Here is an 18,080-nt window from a genome sequence, read left to right as displayed (position 1 = left end):
GTGTGGACTGCAGATGCTGGAGATCAGAGTATGAGTGTGGTGCTGGAAAAGCACAGCAGGTCAAGCAGCATCCGAGGAGCAGGAGAATCAACGTTTCAGGGCTTATGCCCGAAATATCGATTCTCCTGCTCCTTGGATGCTGTCTGACTGCTGTGCTTTTCTAGCACTACACTCACGACTCTGATCTTTTCATGTACTTGGCTCTACTTCCCCTCCTGCTCAGCATAGCCCTTAATTCCCTTATTGTTCAAGAATCTATCTTTGCCTTAAAATCATTCAACCAAGTAGCCTCAACTACTTCACTGGGAAGGGAATTCCACGGATTCACAATCCTTTGGGAGAAGAAATTCCTCCTCAACTCAGTCTGAAATCAGCTTCTCCTTTTTTGAGGCTACGCCTCCTAGTCCTAGTTTCACCCGCCAGTGGAAATATCCTCTCTGCTTCTATCCTGTTTATTCCCTTAATAATGTTAACTGTTTCCGTAACATCCCCCTTCATTCTTCTAAATTCCAATGAGTATAGTCCCAGTCCAGTTAAACGATCCTCATAAGCCAACCCCCTCGACTCTGGATTCAACATAATGAACCTGCTCTGCACCCCCTCCAGTGGCAGTGCATCCTTTCTCAAGTAAGGAGACCAGAACTGTGTACAGTACTCAGTACTTATCAAATAATGCAAGCTTATTCCATATTCTGTCACACGGAAACGGCTCGCTATCTATTTCATCAGACCACACAGTTTTTACATACTGTCAGTACACTTTCTGCCCTTGAAAGTAGAGTCTCAGGTCGATAGGATAGTGAAGAAGGCATTTGGTATGCCTTCCTTTATTGGTCAGAGTATTGAGTACAGGAGTTGAGAGGTCATATTGCGGCTGTACAGGACATTGGTTAGGCCACTTTTGTAATATTGTGTGCAATTCTGATCCTATAGGAAGGATGTTGTGAAACTTGAAAGGGTTCAGAAAAGATTTACAAGGATGTTGCTAGAGTTGGAGGATTTGCAGTATAGGGAGAGGCTGAACAGGCTGGGGCTATTTTCCTTGGAGTATCAGGACCTTATAGAGGTTGATAAAATCATGAGGGGCATGGATAGGGTAAATAGACAAGGTTTTTTTCCCTGGGTTGGAGGAATCTAGAACTAGAGGGCATAGGTTTAGGGTGGGGAGGGGGGAGTGGGGGAGAATTAAAAGAGACCTAAGAGACAATGTTTTCATGCAGAAGGTAGTGCGTGTATGGAATGACCTGCTAGTGGAAGTGGTGGAGGTTGGTACAATTACAGCATTGTGGTTCTGTTCGCCGAGCTGGAAGTTTTTGCTGCAAACGTTTCGTTCCCTGGCTAGGGAACATCATCAGTGCTATTAGAGCCTCCTGTGAAGCGCTGCTTTGATGTTTCTTCCGGTATTTATAGTGGTTTGTTCTTGCCGCTTCCGGGTGTCAGTTTCAGCTGTAGTAGTTTGTATGTGGGGTCCAGGTCGATGTGTCTGTTGATGGATGTTCTTGCCGTTTCCGGGTGTCAGTTTCAGCTGTAGTGGTTTGTATATGGGGTCCAGGTCTATGTGTCTGTTAATGGAGTTTGTGGATGAATGTGCTGCAAACGTTTCGTTCCCTGGCTAGGGAACATCATCAGTGCTATTGAAGCCTCCTGTGAAGCGCTGCTTTGATGTTTCTTCCGGTATTTATAGCGGTTTGTTCTTGCCGCTTCCGGGTGTCAGTTTCAGCTGTAGTAGTTTGTATGTGGGGTCCAGGTCGATGTGTCTGTTGATGGATGTTCTTGCCGTTTCCGGGTGTCAGTTTCAGCTGTAGTGGTTTGTATCTGGGTTCCAGGTCTATGTGTCTGTTAATGGAGTTTGTGGATGAACATTCATCCACAAACTCCATTAACAGACACATGGACCTGGACCCCATATACAAACCACTACAGCTGAAACTGACACCCGGAAACGGCAAGAACATCCATCAACAGACACATCGACCTGGACCCCACATACAAACTACTACAGCTGAAACTGACACCCGGAAGCGGCAAGAACAAACCACTATAAATACCGGAAGAAACATCAAAGCAGCGCTTCACAGGAGGCTCCAATAGCACTGATGATGTTCCCTAGCCAGGGAACGAAACGTTTGCAGCAAAAACTTCCAGCTCGGCGAACAGAACCACAACAACGGACACCCGAGCTACAAATCTTCAACCAGACTTTAATTACAGCATTTAAAAGGCATGTGGATGTGTACATAAATAGAGGGTTTAGAGGGATTTGGGCCAAATGCAGGCAAATGGTACTAGATTAGTTTAGGATATCTGGTCGGCATAGATGGGTTTGATGGAAGGGTTTGATTCCGTGCTGTACACCTCTATGACTCTATGACTGCCTTCAATTCCATCCGTGTGACAGAATTCATAATTACATCTCACTGGTGAAGTGAACTGCTATTCCCAAATTTAACACAAAAATTAAAGATTTTACCAACTTTGCAAAGTTTCATAATTTACCTGACTTTCAGATTAACAAAAAGCACAGGCCAGGTTTCCGTACTTAACAAAAGTTGCTATTTATTATTCGTAATTAGTCTCTAGTTACATGTAAACAGTTAGAAGCTGTTGGCACATAAGAGTACTGATTAAAACATTAATTCCCTTATAAAGTGCACTTTACACACATGCACGCACACGCACACGCACACAGAGACATATACAGACACAAACATAGAAAAAAAACAGGCAAGACAGTTCACTGGTCACTCTTGCCCAGTTCTGTTATTGAGATGATCTTTATGACTCTTCTGCTTCTGTTGCCTTTCTCAAGATGCTTTGGTTCATTGGCAACAGACACAAGTGGCCAGTTCATTTATAACAAATCTCTAAAAGTCACACATTACAATATGCTTTGACTGCAGAGACAAGTGAGACTGCTCCTGAGCAAAGAAGAATAGAGTACTTCTCTCTCGGTCTCTGTCTTTCTTTGTGTCTCTCTGTAACTTGCTCTCTTGGCCCATACCCCTCTCAATTTTTCCTGTCCATATACCTGTCCTAATGACTTTTAAATGTTGTAACTGCACTTCCATCTACCACTTCTTCTGGCAATTCATTTCATACACACACCACCGTCTGTGTGAAAAGGTTCCTCCACAGGTCCCTTTGAAATCTATCCCCTCTTACCTTAAACTTATGCTCCCTTGTTTTGAATTCCCCTATCCTAGGGAAAAGACCTTGGCTGTTCACCTTATCTATGCCCCTCATGATTTCATAAACTGTATAAGTCACTCCTCAACCTCATACACTCCAGGGAAAAAAGTCTCAGTCTATTTCGCCTCTTGTTATAATTCAAATCCTCCAGTCATGGTGACGTCTTGGTAAATCTTGGTGAGGTCATTGATTGAAGGTTTGTAGTTTAGAGAGTTTGTGACCTTCTGAAAAGAATGGTCTTGAAACTTGGCAGTGTTTCAGTGGCTGATTGGTGGAGCTCTGGACAAATGGTATAAACAGAGACTTTCAGTTCATGAGCTCATTTTTCTCAAAGTTACACCATCCTCCCTCTTCTCAAAATCGTTACCTTCCTTGTTCAATTTCACAGAACATAGAACAGTACAGCACAATACAGGCCCTTTGGCCCACTGTGTTGTGCCAAGCATTTATTTTCATCTAAGATCAACCTAACCTACCCACCCCTCAATTTACTGCCGTCCATATGCTTATTCAGCAGTCGCTTAAATGTCCCTGATGTCTCTGACTCTACCAACACTGCTGCCAGTGCATTCCACACACCCACCACTCTCTGCCTAAAGAACCCACCTCTGACATCTACCCTACACCTTCCTTCAGTCACCTTAAAATTATGTCTCCTCGTGACAGCCAAATTTGCCCTGGGGAAAAGTCTGGCTATCTATCTATCTGTCTCTCATTACCTTGTACAACTCTATCAAGTCACCTCTCTTCCTTCTTTTCTCCAGTGTGACAAGCCCTAGCTCATTCAATCTCTCTTCATAAGACATGCCCTCCAATCCAGGCAGCAACGTCCTGGTAAATCTCCTCTGCACCCACTCTAAAGTATCTACATACGTGCTATAATGAGGCGACCAGAGCTTGACACAAAATTCCCAAGTATGGTTTAACCAGGGTTTAGTAGAGCTGCAGCAAAACTTTGTGGCTCTTAAACTCAATTCTCCTGTTAATGAAAGCCAAAACACCATACGCCCTCTAAACAATCTTATCAAGTTGGGTGGCAACTTCGAGGAATCTACGCACATGGACCCAATGATCCCGCTGTTCCTCCACGCTGCCACGAATCCTGTCTTCAACCCTGTATTCAGCATTCAAATTTGACATTCCAAAATGAATCAGTTCACATTTATCCAGGTTGAACTCCATCTGCCACTTCTCAGACCAGCTCTGCATCCTGCCAATATCATCTTGTAGCCTGCAATAGCCCCCAATACTATCTACAACACCAGCAACATCTGTGTTATTGGCAAAATTACTAACCCACCTTTCCACTGCTTTATCCAAGTCATTTATGAAAACTACAAAGAGCAGAGGTCCAAGAACAGATCCCTGCAGGACACCACTGGTCACTACAGGCAGAATACTTTCCATCCACCATCACTTGCTGTCTTCTTTCAGCCAGCCAATTCTGTATCCAGATGGCCAAATTTCCCTGTAGCCCATACCCTCCTAACTTTCTGAGTGAGCCTACAGTGAAGAACCTATCAAATGTCGTACTAAAGTCCATATACACCACATCGACGCTTGACCTTCGTCAAGTTGTCTTGTCACATCCTCAAAGAATTCAATAAGGCTTGTGAGGCATGACCTGCCTCTCACAAAGCCATGCTGACTATAGAACATAGGTGGAACATAGAAAAGTACAGCTCAGAACAAGCCCTTTGGCCCACGATGTTGTGCCGAGGTTTAATCCTAATGTAAAATATAGTAACTGAACCTACGCATCCCTCAACTCACTGCTATCCATGCGCATGTCTAGCAGTTACTTAAATTTCCGCAATGACTCTGCTTCAACTACCACAGCTGGCAACACATTCCATGCATTCACAACTCTCTGCATAAAGAACCTACCTCTGATGTCTCCTTTATACTTTCCTCCTAATATCTTCAAATTATGACTCTTCGTACCAGTCAATCCTGCCCTCGGGAAATGTCTCTGGCTATTGACTCTATCCATTCCTCTCATTATCTTGTATACCTCGATCAGGTCTCCTCTCTTCCTCCTTCTCTCCAGAGAGAAAAGTCCGAGCTTATTCAACCTTTCTTCATTAGGCAAGCCCACCAATCCAGGCAGCATCCTGGTAAACCTTCTTTGCACCCTCTCCAAAGTCTCTGTACTTTTCCTGTAGTAGGGTGACCAGAACTGCACACAATATTCCAAGTGTTGTCTCACCAGGGACTTGTAGAGCTACAGCAGAACCTTGCAGCTCTTAAACTCTAGCCCCCTGTTAATGAAAGCCACAACACTATATGCTTTCTTAACAATCCTATCCACTTGAGTGGCAACTTTGAAGGATCTATGTACTTGCACACCCAGATCCCTCTGTTCCTCCACACTGCCAAGAATCCCGTCTTTAATCCTATATTCAGTATTCAAGTTCGACCTTCCAAAATGCATCACTTCGCATTTATCCAGGTTGAACTCCATCTGCCATTTCTCAGCCCAGCTCTGCATCCTGTCTATGTCACGCTGCAGCCTGCAGTAGCCTTCTATACTAACGACGACAACTCCAAGCTTTGTGTCATCTACAAATTTACTACCCCACCCCTCAACCTCCTCATCCAAGTCATTTAAAAAAACTACAAAGAGCAGAGGCACAAGAACAGAGCCCTGCGGGGCCTCACTCAACACTGATCTCCAGGAAAAATACTTTCCATCTACAACCACTCTCTGCCTTCTGTCAGCCAGCCAATTCTGAATCCAGATAGCCAAATCTCCCTGTGTCCCATACTTCCTGACTTTATGATTGAGCCTACCATGGGGAACCTTATCTTTAATTTTTCTTTAATCAAACTATCTTTTTCCAAATAATCATAAATCCTGTCTCTTAGAATCCTTTTCAGTACAGCAGACATAAGACTGACTAGTCTGTAGTTCCCAGGAATTTCCCTATTCCTTTTCTTGAGCAGCGGAACAACATTCACCTCCTTCCAATCAGCCGTCATTACTCCCGTCGAAAATGAGGATGCAAAGATTATCACCAGAGGTGCAGCAATTTCATTCTTCACTTCCCGTAGTAATCTTGGATATATCTGGTCCACCCTGGGGTGTTGATGTTTCCCAAAATTTTCAGCACGTTCACTTCCTTAATCTGTTCAAGCCTATTAACCTGGTCCATGGTGTTCTCATTATTTCATGACCAGTTCATGAAAAAAAGAACACAGAAGGGTTATTTCCCCATCAAATTCACTCACTATGTCTCATCTGTTGTGGACAGACTCAATTGACCAAACATTTCATTGATCTAACTGCAATATTTCAGCTGCAAATGGCAGTAAATGTTTGAAGAACACCAAGTGGCATTTTGGTTAAGGGTGATGTCTTAAGGGTGATGCCACGTATCTGAAGTCCATTAGACTGATGTTATTGAGGCCCAGGGCTAATTTCAGGATCTACTGAGGCCTCACCATTCAGGAGTTTGGATTGTATAACCACCCACAAAACATAAACAAACAGTGCCCTGTGAAAGTTTTCCAGAATTGCTGAAGTGAATCAAAAGCACAGAACATTATTTCAACTCTGTAAAGATTGGATTCACTTGGGGATGGTCATGCTTGGACAAGCACCCAGCAACATAACTACAGCTGGCCTCTTTATTTTAAAATAATTTTGGTCCTGGGTGGAATGAACTGGAGATCCCAAGGGCTGAGGAATGTATTTATAGACTCTGTCCTGAGGCAGCAAATATCAAAGAAATTATCAGGAATTCATCAACCAAAAGCAAAAATACAATTGATTTAATGCTTTGTTTATCCAGTCTCAGCAGAATCTGTGGCTGAGTTGTTAGAACCTTGTTGTTTTTACTTTGGATAGCTGCATAGAATGAATTGTTTTCTTCTGAAGTGAGCTAAGTTCGGGTACAACAGCAGATTGTGATACTCGGCAGCGTAGGAGGTATCTTTTGTCTGTGAGTCAGAAGGCTGTCTTTCCAAATCCTGCTCCAAAGGCTTGAGTAGCTTCATAGAGTCATGCAATATGGAAATCGACCCTTCGACCCAACTGGTCCATGCTGACCAAGTTTCCTAAACTGAACTAATCTACTCACAACTCAATCGGAAGGGCTGCATAGTTGGAGATGTTGCATTTCAGGTGAAGCATTACACCAAGACTCCATCTGCTCTCTTATGTTCACATAAATGATCCCATGGCATTATTGGTAGAACAACCGAAGAGTTCCCTTCATCTCCTAGTCAATATTTATCTATCAACCAACACTAGAGGTAATTTATTCCATTGTTGTTTATCAGGCCTTTGCACAAAATGGCTGCCAATTTTTGTATATTAAAATGGCAACCAAATTTCTTAAATTGACAACAGTAATCGTCCGTCACTAGGACTTCATTGGTTGGAAAGTGCTTTGTGACGTTATGAGGTCTTGAAGATACATGGTCTGCATTCCGTATGTATTACTTTTTTTGTTGTATTTGGATGAGGTATCCCAGAACTACGTTTTTAGGAAGAAGCACAAACCTGGCAAACAGGAGGGTAAGTCACGCCTTGGTCAGTTCTGAGGCCAAGAGGATGAGGGGATATCTTTGAAGCCACTATGTGATGGATCTGGGATCTGTGTTGGTATCAGAAAGGGCCAGAGTTCAACCTGTGTCTCAAACAAACAACAGATTAGTTAAAATTAGCGCTGAGTGCAAATGTCTTAGCTTTCCCTTCAAAACAAATCAATCAGATCTAATGTATTCACAATGATAGCTGATTTAAAAACCTTCATAATCAAATGGGGCCTAGCTTCAGAGCAAAGTCCTAATTTCTAGTTGGCATGTTGTGATAAGATAAGCTATGATATAAGATATGATATGGGTTTTGAGGTGACAACAATCAGTCAGAGACCTTGCTTGCTTTAAGTCAATTGAGGTCATAGAATCCCTCCAGTGTAGAAACAGGCCATTTGGCCCACATCAATTCTCTGAAGAGCATCCCTCCCAGACCAACCCCACCCCTGTAGCCCTGCCCTGCATTTTCTATGGCTGACCCACACAGCCTGCACATTCCTGGGCACTATGGGCAATTTAGCACTGCCAATCCACCTAAATCTGCATTTGTTTGGACTGCAGCAGGAAATTGGAACATCTGGAGGGATCCCACGCAGACACGGAGAGAGTGTGCAAACCCCATACAGGCAGTTGCCAGAGGCAGGAATTGAACCAGGGTTCCCGGCACCATGAGGCAGCAGTACTAACCACTGAGCCACCATGCCACCCCCAAACTGGATATCAGAGTTAACACATGATAATTATCTGCTTCACTCAAAACAACAGCAAGTTTCACTTTTGCACAGCTCACTGTCAAAAGAATTTCCTTCGAAATGACTTTTTAAAAATATATTTGCTGATGGACTGAGGGCATACCCTGGCTAGACCAGTATTTATTACCCATCCCTAATCGCCACTTGAACTGACTGGCTTGATATGGCTTCCTCAGAGGGCATTTTAAAGTCCACTATCTTGCTGTTGCTCTGGAGTCACATGTAGGCCAGACCAGGTATGGACGGCAGATTTCCTTTCCCATTAATGAACCTGTCGAGGGTGATTATATGTTTAATATAATTTGGCCCCAATTTGCAGTACGGAACCTGACAGTGCTGCAGTTCTGTGGTCGGCCCAGCATGGATACATGCCGGCAATGTGGTCAGTAGAGGCAAGATGGCGGCGAAGTAGGACGACTGTGTTCCAGCAGAGGTGGCATGGTGTTGGTCTCACTGGCAGGGTGAAAGAGTTCTGATCCATACCCATGGCTAAGCACTTAAGGAGGATTGTAATGTTGAATTTATAACATTATTTCTTTATTTTTCAAGTTTACGTGAAGATTTTGTACCTAGAATCTGTTGCACCTGAGATGGTGCCAAGAATGGTGACATTGTACACTTTTCAGTGTACTCCTGTATTCCTGTACTCGAGTACACATGATAATAAAATCTAATTCTAATGCACCGTTTTTCTCAGCTCACTCACAACTGGAAACGTTTTTCAAATCCATCCTATAGAATCCTTTCATTATTATAAATATTGTCTCTGTCAATATCATAGGAGTTCAAAGTTTGGGAGAAGATTTGTAGCTCGGGTACTCATTGTTGTGGTTCTGTTCGCCGAGCTGGGAATTTGTGTTGCAGACGTTTCGTCCCCTGTCTAGGTGACATCCTCAGTGCTTGGGAGCCTCCTGTGAAGCGCTTCTGTGATGTTTCCTCCGGCATTTATAGTGATTTGTATCTGCCGCTTCCGGTTGTCAGTTCCAGCTGTCCGCTGCAGTGGCCGGTATATTGGGTCCAGGTCGATGAGTGCTCATCCACAGATTCAATCAATAAGCACATCGACCTGGACCCAATGTACCGGCCACTGCAGCGGACAGCTGGAACTGACAACCGGAAGCGGCAGATACAAATCACTATAAATGCCGGAGGAAACATCACAGAAGTGCTTCACAGGAGGCTCCCAAGCACTGAGGATGTCACCTTGACAGGGGACGAAACGTTAGCAATACAAATTCCCAGCTCGGTGAACAGAACCACAACAACATATCATAGGAGTTATATGGTGACTGTGTTGTGGGGAGGTAACGTCCTCGTGGTATTATTGCGGGACTGCTAATCCAGAGACCCAGGTAATATTCTGGGGGTTTGAATCCGGCAGCAAAAGATGATGTAATTTGAATTAATTTTAAACAAGCTGGAATTAAGACTCCAATGGTGACATGAAATTGCTGGGGGTAAATCTATCTGTCACCCATGTACTTTAGGGAAGCAAACTGCCATCCTTACCTGATCTGACCAACACATGACCCCACAGCAACTCTTAACTTCCCTAACAGCAATTAGGCATGGCCAATAAGTGCTGGTCTAGCCAGCGATGCTAATGTCCCATGTATAAACTAAAAATAAAATTCCCTCTTGCTTTTCTGTACTCTGCAGCCAATACAAAAATATTGACATCAGCAATGTTAGTATAAGTCAGTCATTTTCAATATGGCTGCCTGAAAAGGTGACAAGATGGTGAAATCGCCAACAGTTTCTTGAGATTGTTACATTCTGTTAGCATCAGCAAAGAAACGGTTGCTAACTCTGATTGGAGGTGTTCTGAAGTTTCCATCATGTGACATTTGACCACATGGCATTTGAATTTGAATAGGGCCTTATGTTTGTAAAATGTTGTTCCATTTATCTTTGTGTCTTAGTATCACTGTGCCCCAAAGAAAATACTTGCAGCATTTATCACGAGATGGATAACAGCATTTTTAAATCAAAGAGGTAGAAAGATTTAAGAAGTAATTTTTAATTCAAACTACACAATGGCCTTTCAGTGTCAACCACCAGGAGAAACACCAATCTAACAAAATACTTGTTAGAAATAACTTCTGATCAAAGTTTTCGGACAGAATGATGGCTTTTCACAGTGCACAGCAAGTTATAAGTTTATGAATTAAACTGAAAATCAATTCAGTTCACTGACTGAAACACACACACTGACTGCTCCAGCTTCAAAGAGGTGAGATTCAGTCCTCAAGAGAAGCAGCACCAAATCACCCATTCACAAAAAAGACACATTGTACAACAAGGCACATCTGAAGTCAAACCTGACCTTAGGATTCAGTCTCTCTCCAAATTTGTGTTTCTCTTTTCCTCTTCGATCTGTTTCTCACACTTTCTCACAGTTTGTATATCTCTTTTTCAAATGTGTTTGTCCCTCTCTTCCTCTCCCAGTCCGTTTGTCTCTCTCTCAACTTGTGTTTCTCTCTTTCTCTTCCTCTTCAGACTGCGTTTCTCTCTCAGTCTGTGTATTTCTCTCTTACAGTCTCTCTCTCTCTCTCTCTCTCTCTTTCTCTCTCTTTCTCTCTCAGTCTGTGTCTCCCCCGACTCCAATGCCCACACATCTCTTACCAATCCCTCCTTCCCCATGTTAGTTTTGTAAACTACAGCCAGGAGCTGATGAAGACCCCTGATGAGGGAGGGCCTGGATAATCGATGTGAGCATGTGCTGAAATCTGGAGGAAATAGTGGAGTTTTATCCTGGAATTCTTTAAGAAATAATCAGATTGTGCCTTGCAGCCTCATGGTTGAGTTTCCATCTATAGTTCAGCATCAAAGTAAAGGACGAAGCAGCTCCGTCTGCTCTTTCCTTCCTACCTCTTGTAGCCGCAGTGGAAGATAAACACTGGAGGAACTGTTCCTTCGCTCAGTACATTTAGTTGTGATCTCTAACTCAGCATATTGGACCAATTCTCAAATCAATATCACCAATGGCTGCACTAATGGTTCCTGACCTTAGACATTTCCTCTCTTGCATATCAACCACAACAGTTTACATCAGATTGAGGGCTGAGGTCAGAATGATTCAATTTAACTTCTGTTTACAGTTATCTTTTGAATCGGTAAATGGTTCTCACTAATGCTCTGCTAATTTTAGCTCTTTGCTTTCTGCTACCAGCCTAGTAGACTCTTTTCTCAATGTTGTAAGCATTTCAAGATTCTGCTTTCCTAAAGCAGAGCTAGACATACTAAATCAAGCTCCTTCTGAGCATGTTGAAATCACAGATGAAAGGGATTTTCACATTTAATAGACAGTGAGTGTACACAGCTACTTATTAATATGTGGGCAATATTCAGTTTTCTTCTTGAAACAGAATAGTTTTGAGAATCATTAAGGAATAAGAGGAAAATCAGATGAAGCAATCATCCGCTGATAACAGAAGGTGAAATATTTTCCTGCCTAGTGTTTCCATTGTGTGAGATGATGATCCAATAATTCAGAATTATTGTTTGGCCTGATTCACCTCCCAAGCCTCCAATGTGGTCAACAGAAAGTACTTCCTGAAAGTCTAGGGAATGCGGTTTTTCCTCGACCCATTTTTATTGACCCCTCTGAAACAGGCATTTAACCCCTTGTCTATGTGAACAGAGGCCTTGGTGACTGATTCAAACCCCACTACAAATTTAATTCCCTTTGAGGCTGCTATTGAGACAATAGGAATTGCAAACGGTACTTACTGAGCGTAAGCATTAATGGAGTGCTGTCCACAGCTCCAGATTAAATCTGAAGGTTGTTATTGGTGTAATCATCACCCTGTGACTAGCAACACTTACCCAGGATTAGAGACCAGAGCCCATTTAGCATTCGCCCATGGGATGTGGGCATCACTGATTGAGCCAATATTTAATGCCTGTCCCTAGCTGCCCTTGAGAAGGTGATGGTGAGCATCCTTCTTGAACTGCTACAGTTCAAGTGCTGTGGGTTGACCAACAATGCCACTGGGGAGGGAATTCCAGGATGTTAACCCAACGGTGGTGAAGGAACGGTGATATACTTCCAAGTCAAGATGGTGAGTGGCTTGAAGGGAAACTTGCAGGGGGTGGTGTTCCCGTGTATCTGCTGCCTCTGTCCTTCTAGATGGAAGTCATGGTTTAGAAGGTATTTTTAGTGAACTTCTGCAATGCATCTTGTAGATAGTACACATTGCTGCTACTGAACATTGGTCGTGGAGGGAGTAGATGTTTGTGGATGTGGTTCCAATCAGAGGGATTGCTTTGTTTTGGATAGTGTCAAGCTTCTTGAGCGTTGTCAGGGCTGCACTCATCCAGGCAAATGGGGAGTATTCCATTAAACTCCTGATTTGTGCCTTGAAGGATAGTGGGCAGATTTTGGGGAGTCAGGAGTTGAGTTACACGCTGTAGTATTCCTAACCTCCGACCTGCTGTCAGATCCAGACAGCCATTCTGGATCCAGCCTGCTACAAACTGTGAACTGGCTGGAGCTCACCAATCTGGTGAGGCAGGTGAGATCCATCATGCGTGGTCCTACCTGTAGTCAGTTGAGGCATGATGACAATTTCTATGTCAATGCACTAGTAGTTAATTAAATTATGAAGTAAATGTAGGTCTGACATCTATCCTACACTCTGCACCCTGGAATTGTTGATCAGCAAGATGGACAATGACAATATTGTTAGAGATAGTTAATGAAGTAATCAAACTGCTGGGAAATGTTGGAATGGCCAGTGGCAAGGTATAGAATAATTGGCATCATGCAGCCTGACAGCATTTCGGGTCTTCTGATCCCAATGAATTGAGGCCTCACCATCTGATGTCTGGGCAGAACAGTGTGAGGAAATAGAACAGAAAACCACTCCACCATCTCCTCTGTCTACGTTGCTATTTCTTCCAAACTTTCTGGCTCAATATGATACTGACTAGTTCTGAGATTTGGGCTCGTGCAGGCCTGAGACTTTCACCAAATGTTCTGCTCGATCACGATTAAAATCAGTAGCTGCTAGAGATAGAAAATGAGTATCTTGCTGCTGCTGGCCATGTTTTGGGAGGATGGGAAATCATTGGAACTTCCTGAAGATCATAGCTCACCAGCAGATCAGTGCTGGGATTGCGGTGTAGTGAACTGAGTCAGCCGTAACCGCAAGATGGAAGTTTTCATCTGTGTGTCATGGAGGAGGCCTTTATCCCAGCTCTTCCAAACCACCTCCTCCCTCTCAGAACAGTGACAATTTCTTCTCCTATTGACCCTAGATATGTGTTCCTCTTAAGGGTTATAGAACATTACAGCACATTACAAGCCCTTCAGTCCTTATGTCTTGTCTATTGTTAAAAATCACACAACAGATTATAGTCCAACAGGTTTATTTGGAAGCAGTAGCTTTCAAGGTGCTGCCTCTTCATCAGGAGGTTGTGGAACAGGATCATAACACACAGAACTAGTTTCGATTCTTTAACTAGCATATCCCACTCTAAAAGAAGAAAGACTTAATCTAAATTTGTTTAAGTTATCATTGCAGCTCCATGACACTGTAACCCTTTTGCTATAAAATCTGTGTATTATGATCCTGTTCCACAACCTCCTGATGAAGAGGCAGCACCTCGAAAGCTAGTGTTTCCAAATAAACCTGTTGGACTATAACCTGGTGTTGTGTGATTTTTAACTTTATCCACCCCAGTCCAACACCGGCATCTCCAAGTCTTGTCTGTTGAAAGCGTTCAGGGTGCTTTGCTGGATTTACATGATTTTACAGTGATGTGCCATATGTTTACTTTTAAATTTTCTCTCAAAAGCTGCAGAGAACATTTGCAAAATGCAACAAGATTAACACTGCCACACACTTCTGAATCAGCCAGCTTTAATGTTCAAGTTGAATGAGCTGGCTGTAGTCTTCCTCTCCTCTCCCCTTACTGATCATCATCCGTGTAGACTGGGCCAGACTCAGGTTGTGAAGAATTCAAGCATCTCCCACCAGCAGAGAATCCGTGCAAGTGCACAGCCATTATGTTGGGAGAGTGGAAAGGGTCTTCCTACAGCGGGTTCTGCTGCCTAACCCCTGCTGACCTTTGAAATATGCTTCCTGAAAAAGCTTCCTTGTTATGTCGTTGAGCTGCTGAGAGGGAAATGAGTCTCCCCCTCTCCAGATGATCTGAGTGGGGCTGTTTTCTACAAGCATTGTGGCAAGGTTTTGCTGAAAACATTACCATAAATTGGTTTTGATGCTCTCTGTGTCAGACCATTGAACTCCAGTGTTGCATATCTTGCACTGAGAGTTTACATCAACTAACAGTAATTAACCTCAGGTAAAGCTGGCGCTGAGTTTGGGCAACAGGTAAGATTTCTCAATCATTGGTTTGCAATGGAATGAGCTGTTCCATTTCTTTGGCAAACTGAAATGTTTAATTTACTGCATGACATGTTTCAATTTATGAAGGAGAGGATATTTTTACTTAGGAATGCAAGATTCTGCCTCTTCATTCTAACTAGGATAACTGTTACTCATTCCTACATTTGGTACAGTTGGTGTTTAGAGCTTAAAAATGTGTTGCTGGAAAAGCGCAGCAGGTCAGGAAGCATCAAAGGAACAGGAGAATCGATGTTTCGGGCATAAGCCCTTCTTCAGGAATGAGGAGGGTGTGCCAAGCAGGCTAAGATAAAAGGTAGGGAAGAGGGACTTGGGGGGAGGGGCATTGGGAATACGATAGGTAGAAGGACGTTAAGGTGAGGGTGATAGGTTGGAGAGGGGGGTGGGGGCGGAGAGGTCGGGAAGAAGATTGCAGGTCAAGAAGACGGTGCTGAGTCTGAGGGTTGGGACTGAGAAAAGGTGGGGGGAGGGGAAATGAGAAAGCCGGAGAAATCTGTATTCATCCCTTGTGGTTGGAGGGTTCCTAGGCAAAAGGTGGTTTTGCCCCTCTGAAGCAGGTGGTTATATGTTCAAATCCTGTTTAAGTACTTTTCGTGAGACTGAACACAAGGACTGCAGAACTCTTGGAGTTGCTGCCTTTTGGGTCTGCAAGATAGCCATAGAAAATCGTATTTCGCTTGTCAGAGATAGGAGTCTCAGTGGGCGTTGGATTGGCCAGCATTATATCCTGCACCTGATGTTTAATTTCATTGGCTGCTATCTAACCATACCATTTAATATGGGTGGCTAATCCACAAGAGTGCAGGGGAAATCTCCCTATCTTGATTAGATTACTTACAATGTGGAAACAGGCCCTTCAGCCCAACTAGTCCACACCGACCCTCAGAAGAGCAACCCACCTAGACCCATTCCCCTACATTTACCCCTTCACCTAACACTACGGGCAACTTAGCATGGCCAATTCACCTAACCTGCACATTTTTGGACTGTGGGAGGAAACCGGAGCACCCGGAGGAAACCCATGCAGACACGGGGAGAATGTGCAAATCCACACAGACAGTTGCCTGAGGTGGGAATTAACCCCGGGTCTCTGGTGCTGTGAGGCAGCAGTGCTAACCACTGTGCCACCCGTCTTTAAGCCAGATAGCTTGGGTTCAAGTCCCACATGCTCCAGAGGAGTTTTATAATATATCTAGACAGATTAATTAAAAATATCTCCATTATAGTCCATTCTGCCTGAGATGAATTTATCTATTGTGAGAATAAATACCAATTGGTTAATAGTCAATAATGGAGGCTCTAATACCCATCATCTTCTACATTCCCAAATGTGCTCTATCCATTGAATGGTGTTAATTGTTCAACATGCCAAGGTCATGTTGCTTCCAGAAGTCATGTTGTGACTCTGCTGCTTGTTAAGAGTCTAGCTGTAGGAAAACAAGAGGGAATGTCTCAATGACTGATTTAATTTTCCAAGATTCTGGAGTGATATATATTACTCTGCAGCAATCCAGAAACAATAGATTTCCCTGCCTGAAACTGCTGCAAGTTAACATACTGGAACTTCCCTGTGTGGTTCAGCTGAGGAATGAGCCTTAAACGTTTCAGTTGAAGTTGATGTTTTTAACAAAGTCAACCATTTTTTGCTTTGATACATTGTGTAGAAATTGCTCCTCACCCACACTGTAAACCTTCTGGTGTAATGGCAAAATTTCCAAGAAAGCCTTTTTGGCTTTCATGATACCCTGTTGTCATATTCCCATTCCCATTGTTTTTAGGGATAGACACATTGTTCCAAATCCTTCAGTCTTCAGACATATCCTACAAGATACACACTGAGACCTCTCGGAAGTCATATTCAATAGTTATCCAAGATGTTTAAACTTGAGAAGGGTCATTACTCTGGATCTAAATGCCCTCCACAAATGTCTCAAATTTGGAGTTAGAGTCAGAGACATAAGAGGGTTCAAACTGACTCATCTGAGTAGATCCCCAGGAAAAGGTGGAGCTAACTCCAGGCTAAGTGGCCACCCCTGGCGTCGATCACTCGCTGTGACTGCACCCACCATCCACGCGACCTGGACATGCATCACTCACCCCCCTCCAGCACACCGCCCACCCCCATCTTGGGGATTTTGAGACACTCTCCAACACTTGACCCACCCTGCAATCCCCTTCACACTCTAGACCTTGCCCACTCACTTGTCACCTTATTCCTGACATCTTACCTCCTTACCCAACTGGTGTGCTATACCTCTCACCCATTTATCAGCCTCACCTTGCACCCACCTGTCATCATATCTCCTCACCCACCATGCAGCCTACACCCAACAATCCAGCCATTCTAATTCCTCACTCACTCACTTGCCTGTCTAAACACTTAATTTCATTTTTAATAGCTGTTGAAGTGGCTTTTGGACTTTGTATTTACTGGAATTTGATGCTTCCTTTACTGATTCGGCCAGCATTAATTTCCCACCCCTCAGTGCCCAGAGGGCAGGAAAGTGCCAACCACATTGCTATGGGTCTGGAGTCACATGTAGGCCAGACCAGGTAAGGATGGCAGTTTCCCTTCCTAAAGGGCATTAATGAACCAAATGCTCCCCCCGCCCTCCAAATAATCGATTTGTGATCATGATTAGACTCTTAATTCTACATTCTTTTTTCAATTGAATTCAAAATCCACCATCTGCCATGGCAGGATTTGAACCTGGGTCCCCAGGACATTATCTGGGTCTCTGAATTAATAGTCCCATGATAATGCCGCCAGGCCACCACCTCCCCTCTGGAAGCCAAAATTTGAAGCTAATTCCAAAAAAAAGGCATCTAACACTAATCCTGTGCTGAGTGGGTTCTATGAGGAGAAATGCTGTAGATCAGAGCTGAAAATGTGTTGCTGGAAAAGCGCAGCAGGTCAGGCAGCATCCAAACAGCAGGGGAATCGATGTTTCGGGCATGAGCCCTTCTTCAGGGATGAGGAGAGTGTGCCAAGCAGGCTAAGATAAAAGGTAGGGAGGAGGGACTTGGGGGAGGGGCGTTGGAAATGCAGTAGGTGGAAGGAGGTCAAGGTGAGGGTGAGAGGCCGGAGTGGGGTGGGGGTGGAGAGGTCAGGAAGAAGATTGCAGGTTAGGAAGGCGGTGCTGAGTTCGAGGGATTTGACTGAGACAAGGTGGGGGGAGGGGAAATGAGGAAACTGGAGAAATCTGAGTTCATCCCTTGTGGT

General features: G+C 43.7%; 1 protein-coding gene across 2 annotated transcripts in view; it reads left to right on the top strand.

Moving 5' to 3' along the window:
* Positions 1–18,080, top strand: part of LOC132829107 (paralemmin-1-like) — a 300,302-nt gene that overhangs the window by 42,309 nt on the left and 239,913 nt on the right. The window contains exon 1 of one of the 2 annotated variants that reach the window (XM_060846426.1): positions 14,780–14,824. The exons of the other annotated variant lie outside the window; for it this stretch is intronic. The gene's annotated coding sequence lies outside the window, so the exon portion shown is untranslated. Of the gene's footprint in view, positions 1–14,779; positions 14,825–18,080 lie in introns of those variants that run through there. 2 annotated transcript variants of the gene reach the window in all.

The sequence above is a fragment of the Hemiscyllium ocellatum genome, chromosome 28 (assembly GCF_020745735.1).
Source record: "Hemiscyllium ocellatum isolate sHemOce1 chromosome 28, sHemOce1.pat.X.cur, whole genome shotgun sequence".
Taxonomy (NCBI): Eukaryota; Metazoa; Chordata; class Chondrichthyes; order Orectolobiformes; family Hemiscylliidae; genus Hemiscyllium; species Hemiscyllium ocellatum.
The sequence above is the reverse complement of the archived record's forward strand: the minus strand, read 5'-3'. Positions and strand labels throughout refer to the sequence as shown.